We start from the raw sequence: 17,918 nt of genomic DNA on the forward strand, positions 1-17,918 counted from the left end.
AAAAGCAAACAAAAAAGAATTCCTGCACTACACAAAATAACATAATAAAAACTGCAGTACTTACAGGGAAAGTCAAGTTAAGGACATAATACTAAACAAATTTTTTTTTTAAATCACTTATACATTTTTTTAAAGGAACTTAAAAATGGTACCAGGGTTTTATGTAGGTTAAGTGGGTTAAAAAAAAAAAAGAAAAATTACAGAAATATACATTACTTTATATTGAAAAAGGCCTGGAGGTTACTTATAAAAGTGTGTGTTGGAAGGGCTACAGCTTGTGAGTTATTAAGCTTAGAAGGGAGGATATCTGAAATTGCATGGAATATTATAGTAGCAGATGTAGATGGACAGAGCTAATAATATACTTGTGAAGTAAGAAAATAATTCACTGTTTTGCTAAAACTATTCCCTAATTTATACAGTGAAACAAACTGCATAAATGTTAAAGCAGAACTGACATGTTGCTTTCTACCACTACATCACCTAAGCATAGCTCTTACTAAAACAAAAAGGAAGGCTAAAGAAACTTACTATCCCAATACACTAGATTCATGAAACTTTAAGAAATAAGGTCTAAATTGTTCTTACTTTCAAAAAAGTTAATTTGATGAAGTTCACAGGCAAGGTGAAAGAAATGATGAAAATCCAAATATATAAAATCTGCTTTATGACATATAGTTAATTATAAATAATGCTTTATAAATAAATACTTATCTTCCTTGTATAAAGACTTTGGCCATACTTTAAAAAAAAAGTAAAATCAAAAGTGGAATTAGTTGGGGCTTCTTATAATTACATTTTCACTATTTGAAAACCAAATTCGTACACACAAAATATCTAATTTTATCAAGAGAAGGATGAGTGGCTATGTCATAATTAGAGTGAAAGGACGCCCATTCCAGATAATCATTAATTACTTCCTGGTGCATAGAAAAATATATTTTTAAAACAATAGTAAGAAATCAACTTTGCCAACTATAAAGTTGCAATCAAGTAAGTCAGCAAAATTTTTATCAATCAAAAGGTATTTTGTGTATTTATAAGAAACAACCAAGTTTCTCATGGCAACACTGGCCTTTAGAAAGATCAAAAGACCATTGCCTCCACAGTAGCACAAAATCTAAATTATCTTATTATTTATTTTTCTTTTAAGGGATCTAAAGGAAAACTGAATCTCTCAGCTCTCTTGATAAAAAGTATGTCTAGCAGCTCACAATCAAGAAATGCAAATGTGTTTACCTATATCAGTTTGTAGAACTGTAAATGGAAAGGAAATAGAATCATCAGGGCACTTGCATGAAAACTCCTTGGCAATTAATAATAAATAGTAAGATAATTCACTTTTATTTATGAGAAAGAAATGGAGGTAAAACTTTGAATTTTCTTTTGCTTTTCTTTATTTCTGGATATTGAGAATTTCCATGTGAGTTGAAGGAAAGCAAACAGAAAATAGTTGAGGGAAATGGATACCATAGTTTTAAGCAAGTTACCCTGTGTACCTGATATCTTATCTATGAAATGGGGGACAATAATAATACATACCTTATAAGGTAGTATGGTATAAAACCTAAAATCAAGGCTCAGTGTGCTGCTTTGATATCTGGTAAAATCAGGAGGACCTGAAGTCACCTAACGGTAAGTTCTCTTCCTCACTCTACTCATGTAGATAAGGTCCACTGGTCAAACAATTCTCCTAGTCAAGAGAACTAGGTACAATCCCTACTTATTCCTTAGTAACAGGTTTCAGTTCACTGCCAGCCCATGGAATTATTCAAACAAGCCAGCCAATCGCAGCTTCCTGCAGAAACCAGGGTGACTCTTATCCTTTGATTCTACAAAGCTTGCTTCCCACTGCTCCTGGCTGCTCACTCTGTTTCTTTTCTTTTTTTTTTTTTATTCATTTTTATTGTAAACAAATGGGATACATCTTGTTTCTCTGTTTGTACATGAAGTAGAGGCATAAAAAAGAAAAGAAAAAAAAAAAAGAAAAAGAAAAAAAGTAACAGAATGAATCAAAAACTATTACCCTAGGTAAATGTATGATGACTGTTTCTGAGTGCAGTTTTCATGTGGCCTTGCATGGCAGGCGATGTCCTCCCCTGGACTGTGAGTATATATGACTAATAAATTGCTGTTGATCTCATCTGTCCAGTGATGGGTGTTACATGTACAGCCACCCTCATGATTCAAAGTTGGGAATCCTTCCTCACCAGTGGAGTGAATAGGAGGCTATCAAAACAGACAGTGGAAATATTATGTAAATAAATACCTATAAATCTCTTAAAATAGTGTCATTTTATCTACTTTATAAGCATTTGCTATTAGAAATATGCCATATTGAGTTCATAAACTATAACTAAATCAAAATTTTTAAACATTATCTAACTAATTAAAAGTTTATAAAATAGACTTGGTTTAGAAAAAATATTTGGCTCACAGGAGTCCCTTGATTCACTATTTGGCTCAACAAATGATCCAAAGTGTTAAAAATGGAAAACAAAACTGGAAAAGAAAGCCACTTAAGAAACACTCATTTATAAAATAACCAGTTACAGATAATCTGTAATATTACCTATAGCATTACATTTTTCAAGAATTAAAATAGATTTTAAAAAATTATTAAGAATAAAGGAAGTCATCAAAACCACATCTTTCTCCCTTGAAAATAAGAATGAGTACTTAGTATTTAAATATCCTTCTTTACCACATTGTAACATACTTACATGATTGAACTTTTCCCATGCCTTCACAATTGTTGATGACAAATAATAATCTATGAATATCTATGAAAAGTCAAAAGTATGTATGTTTTCCATTTTTACCTCTCTTTATAGTTACTGAGAGAAACATCTTTCTCTCCAACCACACAATAAGTTCTCTAAAATCAAGGTCAGAATCTGGACACCATCTTATTCTTTTAAAAACCCCTATTATATACATAATCATTGATTTATTTTTTATAAAACAACCATATTTTTCTATCTTCAGGTCTTAATAGATAATATCTCTAGGTTAACAACCAATGTTCCAATTACATATTTGTTGTTTCTGAAATTTGTGCAATATCTTGTTACCTACCACATGCTATAAAAGTAGGACAATACAATTACAGCTATCTTTTAAATTGGAAATTAAAGAGAAATACTAATTTTCTGATGAAATATTAGTAAGTACTTTAGGTTCCTAAAGAAAAATCCTAGCACAATTGATATGACAACATAAAGGAATATGCTATATGGACAGCCACAATAACTTCATTCATTTTCAGGTTATGTATATAAAAGTGCACATATGAGTTCTTATTAGTCACATACACATACATTATTATTCCCTTGATGATTTACTCAAGCTACTATGAACTTTTGTTCTAATCTCAATATCAAAGCATCTTAAATTTATCATCTTATTTGAATTTCCTCTCTTCACTATTCTTCACTTACATGACTTGTTCTTCTCTATTTAAAAACAATAATAGCCTTTTAAATTTTTTAAAATCACGTTTAATGTTAAAAAAAATGAAGAGAAGCCAATGGTAAAAATAATCTCCTGTAATTCTTTCCACTCAGAAATCAAGTGTTAATTTTTTACTCTATCCTTCTGTACTCTTTATCTTTTTAAAAATGAGAATGAAAAACTTCATATACTTTGAAAAACCAGACTTTTCCACTTAATAACCTACTAGACATTCATCTACTTCTACACATAGATCTACATTCTGAGAATTGCCCAGTATTGCACTGTATTTATAATACATAATTTGTTCAACCAATACCCTCATTAACAGTAACCTCAGAGTATTAAGCATTTAATGATGATACTTTAAAGATGAAAACTGATCCAACTAGAAACTAACCCTATATTAAGATAAGGTTTAATCACAGAGGAATCAACTATAAAATTGAAGAAGACAAAGAAAGATTATAAATGATAATGTGGTCTTACTTTCTAGCCTCTAGTGTAGAGCACCCTTGCAGACCTTTACTGAAGGGAAGATGACCCAGCCAGTAGAATCAAAGAGCTCTGCCTCGTCAGTGGGTGTGGATACTAGAGGAAACAAGGGAGGCAGATTGCCAGTGGAATAGGATAAGTGATCTATATACACCAAACTGAAAGAATCGGAAAAAAAAGACATAATTTTTAAGCTCTTGTCATTGCATCCAGTGTTCCAGAGATAATTGTTTAAATATAATCTAGAATGACCCATAATTTAGTTAGTATTTTACTCTTTAGAAGAATAAAAATTCTTTAGAAGAATAAAATTACAACCAGAGCAATGCAACCTTTTTTTTCCTCTGGCATGGGCCCCAATTCTAAGCTTATATCTAAGCTTTTTTAGTTTCCTATCAGTCTCAAGACAACAATTATCATTCATTAAGAGAAGGAGTTGTATAGCATTTCAAAATGCTCAGATCAAGTGCTATGTGAAAGAAAATGATGTTCTGCTAGTTTAATCAGTCATGCAATAACTGACAGGAAATATTCTCATACCTTACTTTTTACCACACTGCTATTTTAGACCATGAAAATGCTTTTTAAAATTTCCTTTTTTATGAGACTCAAAGTCAAAAGCTGACTGCCCATTGCCATGGAGACAGTGCTATTTAAGGTACTGTATTAGTCCTTTCCTCACAGAAGATAGAAAAATGGTCAATAGAAAAGCATCACTCTTTACAGTTTAGAATTAAGTAACTGCATATGCTTCTGGTGCAGCTAGCACACAAGAGAATTGGAAGTATGGTGGGGGCAATTTAATAGAACCCGTTATTTTTCCTAAAAATAAGATCAATATAGGCTAAATTTTGGTGCTAAATTGTAGTACTAAATTAGAGGTAATAAGGAAAATAGCCATTACTTCAAAATTAGATGCAAGTAAAAAACAAAATACACTTACTTTCTTAGAATTGCAAATAACTGAGACAATCTTCTCCTTTCAAAGAGCAACCTTCTATTTGTCTAGGGTCCATGTATGATATACATATGTACCTTAGATTTGTTGTGTTTTAATTTATAGACTTCCTGATATGACTTTCTGATACACTATTTGTAACTGAAAAGTAAGCAACCATAGTTGAAAAAGAATAACCATAATACATATAAATAACCATAATATATGTGTGTGTGTGTGTGTGTGTGTTGTGTATGCATGTATGTATGTGTGTGTGTATGCTCTTGTCTAAGGATTCAAAACAATTTAAAAATGCATGAATCCTAAATCTGTCTTTAGGACAAATGTTATAATTTCTTCTTTGATTTACACAAAAGAGTCCTTTTCTCTACAAAAACTTAGATTGATAAATCTTCCTTGAAATAAAAATAATCTAAGAGAGAAAGATCTGCCAGAGTCTACCAATGTTAGTAGTGAAACATTAATTTTTATGTAAGCAAACAATCTCAAGAGATATTTTCACTTGATTTCAGTCATAAGCAAGTTTTTAAACCCAATTCTTCTTTTTCTTTTCCTTAAGCTAAAGTTCAGAATCTAGTAACAGTAAAGTATTTTTCATAAGGTAAAAGCAGATTGTACCTGAAAGTCTTAAACCTGTGACTATTTTTTTTAAAATAAGCAAAACAACTGTTAATACATGTTAAAAATGAAATGAATGTAAACAATTTTCATTTGTAGAAGCATTTGGCTTAGTAATCCTAGACCAGAGTTCTGAATTCTCAGAGTGCATCAGAATCATTGATAGAATTATTAAATACAGATGGTTGGGTCTCATCCCCAACATTTCTGATTGAGCAGATTCTGGGGTGGGGTCCCAAGAATCTAACAAATTCCCAAGTGACACTGATGTTGCTGGTTCCAGAAACACACTTCAGAACCAATGTCCTATAAAAGCTTATTTGCCTATGGGATTGCTAATCTCTGTTAACAGATACTTTAATCACTCCAATTACCCACCCAATGGAAGTTTTAGTTGGGGTGGGAAAGCATAAGGACAATAATAGCAACTTAGAAAGGATATTCAGTCAAGAGGATGGGACTATAGCTCAGTGAAGAGCATATGCTTAGCATACATGAGGCCCAGGGTTCAACGCCTAGCGCCAAAAAGGTAAAAAGGAAAAAAAAAAACTTAAGTCAAGATCTAGTTAATTCCTACAAATTGCTGTTTGATGTTTCGCTAACTGCTGTGAGTTATGACATTGAGAAATAAAACCCTGATGAGTGGTAAATATCTGTATCACCAATGAATTCAACTGACCTTGAAAAACAAATATCAACTGTAAAATGATGAAGAGGAACTTAGTGTTTGTATGTAAATTTTTCTTAGAAATAATTGTAAACCAGTTATGTTTTGCATATGTTCCAGAAAAGGTATACATCAAGTTTCTATGAGTCCAATCTAGCTTTTCCAACTAACTTACTTTACTTTTTCACTTTAGTAAACCTTTATTTTGGATTATCTATAATAAATAGCACCTTACATTTTAGTTTTCAAGTGCTCTGCAGTTTTTGCCAAATAGTTTACTGTTTGTGAACATTAAAATGAAGATAAAGGTATTATAAAAGGAAATAGGCTTTATGTAACAATACATTCCTCTCCTTTTAAAACATATTTTTATTAGTGCACTATAGTTATATGTAATAGTGGGGTTCATTTTGACATTTGCATAGTCATGGAATATAATTTGCTCTTTCAACTTTACCTCCCCTCTTCCCTCCACCTGTTCCCCTTCCTCTACTCGTCTTCCTTCTATTTATTGTTTTGTTAAATTGGTGCTTTATAAAATTGAAATTCATTGTGACATATTTACATAGCATAATTTGGTCAATTTCATTCCAGAGTTCCACCCTTTTCCCATCCCTCCTCCTTCCCTCTCAATCTCCTTCTTCTATTCAACTGATTTCCCTGTTATTTTCTTGGGATCCCCCTTTTCTATATTTCCTTATTTCTCTCTACCTTCTGCATATGAGAGAAAACATTTGAACTTTGACTTTCTGAGTCTGGCTTAATATATATATATATATACACATACATATATATATGTATGTGTATATATATATACCACATTTTCTTTATCCATTCTTCTGTTGATGGGCACCTGGGCTGGTTCCATAACTTGGTTGTTGTGAATTGTGCTGTTATCAACATTGGTATGCCTATATCACTACAGTGTACTGATTTTAGTTCTTTTGGATAAATACTAAGGAGTAGGACAGCTGAAACCTATGGTGGTTCCATTCCTAGTCTTTTGTTTTAAACCAGGAATGAAACCGAGGGGCACTTACTGAGTCACATTCCCAGGATTTCTTATTTTTTATTTTGAGACAAGGTCTCAGTATGTTGCTCAGAGCCTCACTAAGTCTCTGAAACTGGCTTAACTTGCCATCCTCTTGCCTCAGCCTCCCAAGTCCATTTCCTAGTCTTCTGAGGAACTGAGAAATCTCTATGTTTTAATCAGTTTTTTTTTTTTTTTTGGTTGCTGTGACCAAAAGACCCGATAAGAACAATGTAGAGGAGAAAAAGTTTGCCATTAGAAAGTGAGATGAAATGTCAAAGTAGTTTTGATGTGCATTCCCTGATTGCTAAGGATGTTGAACATTTTTCCATATTTTTTTTGGCCATTTGTATTTATTCTTTTGAGAAATATTTAGTTTTTTTGCCCATTTATTGAGTTATTTGGGGTTGTACTCTTTGTTTTTGGTGGTGGTGTTTTGAATTCTTTATATATTCTGGATATTAATCGCCTGTTGGAAGAGTAGCTGGTAAAGATTTCCTCTCATTCTGTAGGCTCTCTATTCATTTTTTGTTTCTTTTGCTGGGCAGACGCTTTTTAATTTAAAACCATCCCACTTATTGATTCTTGTTTTTACTTCTTGAGCTTTAGAGGTCTTGTTAAGGAAGTTGGTGTCTGTGTAAGTACACTGGAGAATCAATTTTCTATGAAACCAATCTAACTAGCTTTTCCACTGCCTTACATCTTCATTTTAGAAATCCTTTTATCTTGAATTGATTGACCAATAATAAACAGTACTTTACATTTTAGTTTTCAAGTGGTCCACAGCTTCTGCCAAACAGTGCATCATCCATGAATATTAAAATGCTTCAAAATGATGAAGATGATAAAGGTAGAATAAAAGGAAGTGGGCTTTATATAATAATGCATTCCTCTCCTATTAATTTTTTTTCTAGTATTGGGGATTGAATCCAGGAGTTCACACATCCTAGGTAAGAGCTCCACCACTGAGCAACATCCCCAATTCTTTCTTATTTCGAGACCTGATCTTGCTAAGTTACACATGCTGGCCTCAACTTTCAATCCTCCTGCCTCAGCCTCCCAAGAAGCTGGGAATACTAGTGTGTGCCACTATGTCTGGCTCCTCTCCCTCTTTTTTCATTATGTAATGAATAACTGCCACTGAAAAAGGGATGGACAAATTAGAAGACAAGTCATTTCATTTTTATGACAGTATTTTTTATGAACAGCACAGTGGTTTTTTAAATGCAAAAACAACTAAATGCACGCTGCTATAGTTCATTTAAATTTTAGTAGCAATCTAAAATGAAACTTGAAATATCCTATAGCATATTCACAGCAACATGCTAGTTAGTTTCTTGGTATTTCAAAAATCCAGTTGTTGGATTTGTACCCCACTACTGGTACCAAAATAAATCTAATGGTTTCTATAAGTATCTGAAGTTAAATGAAGTTATCATTAAGGTACATATTAATTATTAATTTTTTCTATCTTCCACTGTGACACATATGTTCTCTGCAATACTTCTAATATTTAATCATCAAAGAAAATGAAACCACACATGTTAGTAAAGTAAAACAAAACCATGCAGACATTAGTAAATTAGTAACGGAAACAAGAATAAAAACACATCATGTGTTTACCCTTAAAATGAACCCATCAAAGGTACAATATTTTTTCATGCTCAAATATCATGTTTTTTTTTAACCAGATGCATTAGGTTACTGATTATTTCATAAGATAGAAAAGAATAAGAAAGGTAACCCACATGAACATATGGTCTCCCATAGATAATCATAACAAGAACTGGTCAAAGGACTTCTCACTAAATTTAATTGGAAATCAAACCCAGAATGCTCTACTGGAGCTACATCCTCCATCCTTTGAGATAGTTTTCCATTGAGTTACCCAGGCTGCCCTCAAACTTACAATCCTCCTGCCTCAGCCTCCCAAGTAGCTGGGATTATAGGTGTGTGCCACTGTGCCTAGTTATTTTCCATCATTTCTAAGAGCACCAAATATTAAGTAGTCTCCTATAAAATAAAAATACCTATTATTTCATGCTAATTTCTATGTATTCACAATACACTTTGCCTAAGGTATGTCTGAACCTACAACTTACTATGTTAAACAGCTACACAATATATTTCATGAGATTACTAATATTATATTATTAATATTTAAAAATATATTAAAAGTAAAACTATATTGCAAATAGGTATTCCATATCCCAACTGAGAATTTAATTAATATCCAAAAAATTTATTAAAAGAGATTTGAAATTTTTTTTTACCCAAATCATTACCTATGTTGAATGAACTGCTTTCAGTGACGCAGTTATTTAGATTCTGGGATGTATTTTCCTTTGAAAACAATGTTACAGCAGCTAGGTTACTAGACTAATAAGTACATGTTAGATATTATAATCAGTAAATGTTGAATATGCCTATTCTATTACTCTGGAACTTAACTACGTATCTTACTGTTCTTCTATGGAAAACTCAAGAGTTGTAATCCATAAATAACAACTGCACATCTGCCATAAATTCCTCTCTCCAAAACAAATCTTTTGTAAGACTGAAAACTTCTGTAGCTGTACTATTTATTGTAGGGAATGTGAGTAGGAAAAACAGAGGAGGAAAAGGACGCCTGTTATAGGGTTGTTTTCTGGTTTTTTGTTTTGTTTTGTTTTTCGGTTTTTTTTCTTTTTTCTTTTTTCTTTTTTGCTTTCTTTAATCAACATTTTTGCCTTCACACAGAAAGCCAAAGTCAATGGTGGAAATAAGCATTAATGTCATTTTTTATTTTCATAAAGTTGTGAAAATTTATCATAAAAAATTAACAAAAAGAATATCTCTTAGAAGTACTATTCAAGGAACACAATACTCAAATTCAAAATGTTTCTAGGGGCTGGGATTATAGTTCAATGGTAGAGCGCTTGCCTAGCACACGTGAGGCACTGGGTTTGATCATCAGCGCCACATAAAAAATAAATAGAATAAAGGTATTGTGTCCATCTACAACTAAGAATATTTTAAAAAAAAATGTTTCTAGACATTGTTGTCAAAGATACTATAGCAGTACTGAATGATTCAATGTCCCTAAAATAATGAATGACTAGTTGGTAGGAAGAGATGTGCAAAATATGCTGGGAAGTTAGGAAAAGAATACCCTGAAATTAGGAAAGAATGCTCACATAATAGGGGATTAGATTAAAACTCTTCTATAAGATTGATTCATTTTTAATGAGAAAATAAAATAGAATACATCTCAATCAGTAATTTTAGTACTATTTAATAAGTTTTACACTTGATAAATCATTTGCATAAAGAAAAACACAAGTCAATACAGTGCTTATACCTGAATAATGTGCCAATCTTTGTAGTTCAAACTGATTTCAATTCTATCATTAATTGGTCCTCTGACCTTCAGCAAGTTACTAAAACCCTCGTGCCCCAGGTTCTTCATCCATAAAGTATGAGTAATAATTCCTCATAGTTTATTGTGATGTTTAAATATGGTAGAATATGTAGAGCTTAAATTGCATAGACTATGGCACTTAGGCAGTATTCAATAGAAGCCACCGTTATTGATATTACAAAATATATCCTGAAATTAAGAGTCAGTCTCAGATCATTATAATGAACTCCCACAAAATCCACCTTTAGTTACTCATGAGGTAAATGTGATCTTTCTGAATATTTAGCATGCATCTATAATTTGAAAGATAAATTTCATTTCTTCAACTGACCATCTTTACAGTAAGATGTAAAAATAAAATAGATGTTTAGAAATAAGATGGTATTCCTCATTACAAGTAGTATTAATTAGCAGAGAAAAAAGTGAAAATATGTTTTACTAGCCATATTTTATATTTGATCATTCTTATTTATGGTATTTTCAATATTTTCTTTAAGACACATAAGGTAAAAATGCCAGTCATACCTTATCATAAGTTTTGAGCAGGAAAATGCAAGGTTTTTCAACCCAACATAAGGGTAAAATTTGTCATAATATTTATATCCATAATATTCATAATATCCCCTCAGGGGCAGCCAATATCCTGGCCCACAGACCAATAAATGACTCACTTCTGGGTGGATCTAAAAAATAAAGGCTAGTTATAGGATAGTCCAAGCCTAAGAACAATTCTGTTTCATAGTTACCAAGGGAGTGCCTGCTGGCCAAGGGGATTGCAGCTGGCTTGGGAGATTTCCAAAGTAAAGGGTTAGGGGTAGATGGGGGAGGGAAAAGTTTAACCAGAATTCTATAGTCAAAATGGAACCTTAGGAGGTGGTAAACAGAGAATCTTGGAAGTTTGAAGATATGCCCTTAACCACTCTAAACCAGCCCATCCCCAACAGAACTCAAGCACACTGCAAAAGGTAGAGGATGTGTCCATATCAAAACAATGGTCCCTTTACCTTTCTGAGAAGGACCAGCCAGTTATGGCCAGTGTCCTGATTGGCTCTCTTGGTGGGCAAATATTCTTACTCCCTGTTAAAACTCCCTTCAAAAAGTAGTATGACAGTTAACTGAAGCATTCTTATAACCACAAAGACAATGAAACAAAAACAAAAAATCCAGGCACCAGTGCACTTTATTGTCTCAAATAATCTTTGCTCTTGCACTTCTGAAAAGTATTCCTTAAAATGACAAAATAGGACTGTAAAGAAGAGACATATCTAACTTATTGTTGAAAATGAGAAGTTTTCATTGTGTTAGCTCTACTATATTGTATCTAATATAAAAATACCACCAATATTTATGTCTTTAAATCAAAGTCCTATTTTACTAAAAAATATTCTCCATTAACCGGATCTCAAATAAGACAACATCCGATATGAAAAGAAAATGCTAACTTGTTAGTTATAATTCAATACGACAATTCAATAATTAGTGTTAGTTACAACTCTATTATATACCAATAAATGCAGTATTATTGGATGGCATGGCAGTCTAGAGGATAAGCAGAAGAAGGAAGAAAGTTAGAAGACTAGGAATGGTTTTTGGGAGATGTCACCAGAGTTTTGAAAAAGATTACTGAGGAACAAGTAGAAATTCCATAAACTGTGGGTATATTTTTTAAAATAGTTTATAGTAAACCTACTTATGGGTTTAAGGTAATGTCATAGGACACATAACTCTTTGGCAATGTATGTAGAAAATTTCACTTCCTACCAATCCCCACTTCCACTGCAGTGATGTCTAAGGACAGGTTAAATACTGGCAGTCATAACATCTCACCAAACCTAATCGAATATAATAAATAGACCTTATCCTGTACCTTGAAGACCATACTGCAGGTAGTTGTTGGCTGCCATAGCTTTTGTGTACTGTGTACCATTATCCCTAACCCTGACACACATATCTCACATTGGAAAGTCCTCTACAGCTTTGAAGATGATTATTATTTGGACTATCATATTCAGAGACATCCTATCCTTTGTCTACAGTGATGATTTTGCTTTTGTGATAACGATGTTTATTATCAGTACTGTATATTGACATTTCTCTTTTGTCTGATTCTTTCTTGTCCCTTCTGCTGCTGTTTCTCAGCTTTTAGCTGAGCTACTCAGGGTCTCTCCTTTGCAGCCAAGCATCAATCAATAGAGTATAATGGGCATAATCTTTGAATATGACCTTTCTTCAGTTATTGCACAATATTAGGAAGAACATTCCTTCAGATCCAAAAGCTTTGCATCCTCTCCACCACCCCTGTTTCTTCCAGGTAAAGAGATGTTCATAAAAATCAGAGAAAGATTGTCTCTAGTTAGCCAAAGTATTACTGTGGTAACAGAGAAGCTTCTAGGATGTTACTAAAAAGGTGCTAGGCAATTTATACAAGCGATGCCCACACAGCACAGAAGTGGATTGATCTTATCCACATTTTCTATCAGTGATATAGCTTTTTCTTTCTATTTTCTCCATAGAATTACATTTATATTTACCATTCTCTACTGTCAGTAACTGTGGCTTACCAGTTCTCAAATGTTTTAGTCTCAGATTCCTTTGCACACTCAAAAATTTGAGGACAACAAAGAGGTTTTATTTATGTGTGGGTTAACTGTCACTATTTACTATATTAGAAGTTAGAGTTGAGAAGAGTTTAAATGTTTAGTTCACTTAATAATAAAATCCATTACATGCTAACACAAGTCACATATTTTTATGGAAATAACTTTATTTCCCAAAACAGTGAGATTGACATTTACATTTTTACAGATCTCTTTAATGTGTGTTTATTACAAGACAACTGGATTTTCTGCATTCATCTGTTGATATGTTCTGATTGAAGTATGTGAGGAAAATCTAGCCTGACATAGATATGTAGTTGAAAAAAAAATAGATAATGATGATTACCCTTTGATACAACAAAACTTGATAAATATACCTTCTGCAAGGCTAATTGCAATATGGAATCCAAAATTATATCTGTGAACTTAACATTCTACATTACATTAATATCATTTTGTTTATCTTGCATTTTGAATGTCTCTTTTACTCATGTATGATTTTGGTAAACATCTCAAAAATGAGTAATGTGATCCTGAAAATTCAAAGAAAACTCACAATATGCATTGCCAGTGATAAAAAGAACAGACAGATCTAAGATTGTGTCCATTATGCTTTAACTGGTTGGTTGTTGTTGAAAATTTTTCACCCTCAATGTTGAGTATGTAGTGAAGAAAACAGTGATCACTATTTTGTGTCACTATCTTGATTTACATTAAGGGGCCAGCAGAGTTATATCCCACTAATTTGTACATAGAAGAAAGGAAAATAAAGTAAAATTATGAAAATAATTTTGATCTCCTAGGATCTCTGAAAGAGTCTTAGACACTCACAGGGGTCCAAGGACCATACTTTGAGAACGGCTACACTAAAAAATTAACCAAACAACTGCTACATAGACAATAAAAATAGCCAGCTTACTCTACTCTCCTACTCCTCTAGCTGATCTGCAATAATATGTTAAAGAGTGACTAATTTTAATACTCCCAATTATTATTATCTGGAGAATTTTAGGTACCTATGGGTACTCCACAGATGCTGAGATATTCCTTGGAAGCCCTAATACTGCAGGGAACAATTCAAATAGTTTATTATAGAGGCAGTATTAGATTTAAGTGGACTTTTTGGTTATATGACAGATATAATGTGAAAGCACTCTTAAAGTTGTGAAGGTCATTACAACCCAATTCTTTCCTAAGGAGAAAATGAAAAGGATGGAGATGGGAAGAAAAGATTAAGACTTTTAGTTTTATAACTCTTCTCCTGATTTAATTAAAAAATCTGTACCTTATGCTAGGTTTACCCTCACCTTTATTAAGCATAAACATCTTTAACTCTTAATCTTTTGAAACTAAAAACCAATTTCCCTTATCTGCTGAAGTATCAGAGGTAATTTAATTTTTTGAAAATCCAAAAGCAATGCACTGCATTACCATTTATGTGAGGGGTGTGGAGAGTGAGAGAATTGAAATATGGAAATTAAAATATGCAGAAAGATCATGCTAACTAAAAGCATAATCTTTACCTCTCATGCAGGCAACATACTGAAGAGAAAAGTGAATATTAGCCAAATTACTCAGCATGCACTGAACTACACAAAAAGAATTTAGGTGTTCTGGAAAAAGTGTAAATATATAGCCTTTTCCTTTTCTTTTTGTATTTATAGTTGTACTTGGTGTTTTACAAAGTACTTAATATACATTATCTCCCTTGAGCTATGAAGCAACCTGTGAGGCAGGTAGACATTATCCACATTTTCCAGAGAAAACTAGGCTTTAAGGATGTTAACTATTTTGCTCAAAATTAAAAGACCTGAAAGACTTAATTGTAAGCACATCTTATGGCTTCTAGTAGCACTACATTAGCAGGTATGCCTTTTTAAATTTTGGTGGTAGGGAGCTGGGGGAAACAGCAGAATTGCTTTTACAAATTAAGTCCTATATTGAACTTGAACTATGACGCATATAAATATACAAAGCATCAATATTAATATGTATTTTCGTTATAAAGTAACAAATATTGACAACAGTGTTTGTGTTCTCACAAAAATTTAACATGAGCCAATACGTACAGGAATTTTTTTTAAAGGCCTGTGCCTTCATAATCAATGACAATCTTTCCTTAGATGACATAGCAACAAAAAAAGTTCAAATATATATACAAAGATAACAGAACAAGTTTAATTTAAGGGCCTGCATAAGAATAATCTTGTAACAAAAGATAACTGTGGTAGGCTCCAAATGTGGTAAGTTATGTGTATGTTATTGGGTAGCTGTATTTTTAAATTAAATTTTAAAAATAATTCAAAACATACTTAAAAATTTAATCCCATTTAAGCATTCAAAACCCTAAAGCATCTTAGAAAGTAGTATGAAAAACCACTGCATAAAATTTTGCTGTCATAAATTCACTGCTTGACTTCCTCTTAGGTCATTTAAGATAAAAATCAAGTAAAAAACTGCTTTTGACAATCAAGACTGTATAACACAAGAAACCTGATTAACCAAAGCAGAATATATTACTAGTCCATAGCATAAATAAACCCATTTCTATTGGTTGAAATATATATAATTCCTAATACTTGATAAGCTTTCTAATATTTTCCATTTTAATTTGATAGTATCTTTGCTTATAAAACATTAAAGTTGTCAAATTTATGATTTTATAAAGAAAGTTAAAAAGCACAATAACCACACAAAGATATATCACTAGAACTCCTACACATACCAACAAATTTTAAAAGTTAGATCCTTTGACAGTGTAATATTCTATTCACTTAAATAGTAACAAGAGTTCAGTACTCAAAATACATTGTAATATGCCAACTTTTCTTTACTGGAAGATGATTGGATTGACAATTACCTACCTTCCTTAGTTTCACATTCCACTTTTGAAATTAAAGGATCAGATTCATCTGGTTGTCACTGGAATTTCTTCAAGTAAAATGTTACATTTCAAAATTTGTTAACTTTACAAAGTAAATAGAAGCATTTCCTCTTTCATTAAAAACTTTATTACACTATCTGACAATGGAGCAAATTAGACTTAATAGGAATTAAAGATTTGATGATAGTTTTATTCATTTGTTTCTAGAGATAAGTCAGTACTAAGTTATAAATTAGGTACACTTAATATTTACTGAACCAAGTTTGTAAGGGCATTCTAGGAATAAATGTGATTCTCATCCAATATACAATTGAATATTCAAGTACTGGATTAAACCAAATTGGTTCAATTCTTTTTAAAGTTTCTCCCAAATTCAACACATTGTCACAATTTTTTGCCATATATAAAGATGACCCTTCCCTCATCATTAATGAGGGTGTAACAGCAAAGTATAATTTACACTGGATGCACATGATTTTCATTCTTCCATTATAAGCTACACTGAACTAAAATTCAAAGTGCTATGATCCATTTGGTTATTACTGTACATTTTATTAGTGGAAAACACAAGATAAATTCACAGAATCACATTTTGAAAGTGATAGATGAATTTTACTTACATTCTATCAAAAAGAAAAACACCTTCTTATTAGAAATAAACCCTTACATGCTATTTTTAGAATGCTGAAGAACTTAAATTGCTAGACACTGATTTAAGAGCACTTAAGAAGGGCAATCTTAAAAAGCTACAAATGTTGCCAAGTCATGTCATAACTGGCACAAACATCTATTTCCATCTAAATTAATTTCATGCTACTACATGAATCAACATTAAATACCTTGTAGTTACTAAAACTGGAATATTGGCAGAGATGTGCATAGCAATTATAAAATATAAGAATATTAACATCCATTTTCCACATCTTTTAATAATGTCTAAAAATGAAGATGTTTTTTCTAGATAAACAAATATTAGTTTTTAACAAACTAAGGGAAATATATAAATACTAGTAAAGTGCCATGGATTCATAGCCACAGTTTTCTATTTTTTAAAATTTATTTTTATTGTAAACAAATGGGCCATAGTTTTCTCAAAAGAAAAATAAAATAGTTTGAAGCTCAATATCACCCCCAAACCTTCTGTTAGCCTAACAAATTGCCATAGGCAATAAAAAAATCTTTTTGATTTAAAAAAAACTTGCTGTCATTTTAACTAAGCTTAAGTTTAATCAAAATATGTCTTAAAGACGTTTTTCATGTCAAAGACAACTTTTCACTTTTTTAAATAAGGGGATTTTTTTTTTTTTAAGAGTAAATTCAGATGACAATTGACCCTGCAGTGAAAGAGTTAACATTCAACTAACCTGATCTGCACTTCTGATCCATTACATTTCTCACAAGCTGCCCTACAATGAGCTGAGCAAGTATCAACTGTAATTTGATCCGGGAGTTTATGGGAAAAAATAACTGCACATACTCAACATGCACATTTAATAAAAATCTGTTTCAGGAGAAACCTCCAATAAACAATTTAAGGCATATTTAATTATTTGATTAACTTAAAATCTGCAATCCCTTTGCTTTCCTCACGCTCTCAAATAGGAGGAAAAAAAAAAAAAAAAAGGCAGCAGCCCTACTGCAGGGAAAAGAGGCTTGAAAAACAACTTTGATTGGCACTTGGCCTGACCCACAGAGGAAGAAAAACAGTTTTTGGACAAAGAGCGCAAATATTTGAGCTTGCTTACTTATGTGCTTTCTTTCTTTCTTTCATATATAAAGAACAATCCCAAAGTGACTGCATATAGAGAAATTGTGT

General features: G+C 32.1%; 1 protein-coding gene across 1 annotated transcript in view; it reads right to left on the reverse strand.

The window, feature by feature from the left end:
- Sesn3 (sestrin 3) overlaps positions 1-17,918 on the reverse strand; it is a 63,344-nt gene that overhangs the window by 44,042 nt on the left and 1,384 nt on the right.

This window comes from Sciurus carolinensis, chromosome 11, assembly GCF_902686445.1.
Source record: "Sciurus carolinensis chromosome 11, mSciCar1.2, whole genome shotgun sequence".
Taxonomy (NCBI): domain Eukaryota; kingdom Metazoa; phylum Chordata; class Mammalia; order Rodentia; family Sciuridae; genus Sciurus; species Sciurus carolinensis.